A 1,378-nucleotide genomic window follows, 5' to 3' on the forward strand; every position below is an offset into this window, starting at 1 on the left:
ATTAAGAGAATTTCACTGAACTCTTTCAAAGTCTGTAAAACAGAAGCCTTGAGAAGAATCTGAGAGCATTCAAATCATCTTCTATAAAGCAATGGAAATTGAAGCTTCAATTCCTTCTTCTGCTATTAGATTTGAAAAGGCCTGTATGAACTATGCTCTGAGAGTTATAAAGATGAGCTTAAATCATATAATCAGAGAAAGAGTCTCTTCTTCATTTTCATCAATTAACTCTGAAAATGAACTGGATTGAAATAGATTTCTTGATTGAAATGAAAATAATTCTTCAAAGAAAATGCCTTCTCAACTGTACAGACTATGCTCTCTGATTAAAAATCAATTTTCTTCTTTAAATGTTGAAAAAGTTGATCATGAGAAGTTATCTCTCTGAAGAGAAAAGCTTGAATCTCTTATAAACTTACAAATAAGTGAACTATCAAAAGAGAAAGAATATGAACAGCATTTGAAGAGAATTTCTACAATTAATATAAAAGACTCTATTCTGATTTATTCAGATGGCTCAAAAAATGAGAATTTGAATAGATTAGGCACAGATATTGCTTATACTGAAGATAATATCAATTTTATCTCAGATTTCTGAAATTTAGACTGTGAATCTGAAGTCTTTGATGCTGAACTATTTTCAATAGTGAAAGCTTTCAAACTCATAGAAATAAAATCTTATAAAAGAGGAAATAGTTTAAAAGAGACATGAGTATTCTCTGATAGTCAAGCTGCTTTAAAAAGACTTAGAAATAGTCAGATTCATAATAATCAAATGAATCTTGAACTGATCTTAAACTCTGTTTTGAAAATTCAAAAGTGAAGAATATCAAAGCTGATAATTCATCTGCACTGAGTTCCTGCTCATATGAATATTCATGGCAATGAATTGACTGATTCAGCTGTAAAAAAGAGTGCAGAATTAAGCAGATCTATTCAAAAAATTATGTTCTAGTCTTTTATAAATAGAAAAATAAAAGAATCTTGTTTAGACAAGTGAAATGAAAGCTGGCAGAAACAAAAGAAGAGTATACATTATTCAAGATTTGAAATAAAACCCAAGTGAAAATCTTGTTCAATTAAATGTAAAAAGAAAATATTCTCATCTATAATACAGCTGAAACTAGGACATGACTATTTCAAATCTTATATACAAAGATTTGATGATAGATTTGACTCAATAGAATGCTCATTCTGCAATGCAAATGAGAATTCTGAGTATATTATAATGCACTGTGCATTATACAATAGTCTCAGAGTTAGATTGAAAGAGAAGTATGATCTAAATCAATTAAATATGAGATTCTTATTCTCAACTGAGACAGGAATTAAATACTTAATAAACTTTCTATCAGAAACTCAAGCAGCTACAAGAAAA

This window comes from Blastomyces gilchristii, assembly GCF_000003855.2.
Source record: "Blastomyces gilchristii SLH14081 genomic scaffold supercont1.6, whole genome shotgun sequence".
In the NCBI taxonomy this organism is placed as follows: domain Eukaryota; kingdom Fungi; phylum Ascomycota; class Eurotiomycetes; order Onygenales; family Ajellomycetaceae; genus Blastomyces; species Blastomyces gilchristii.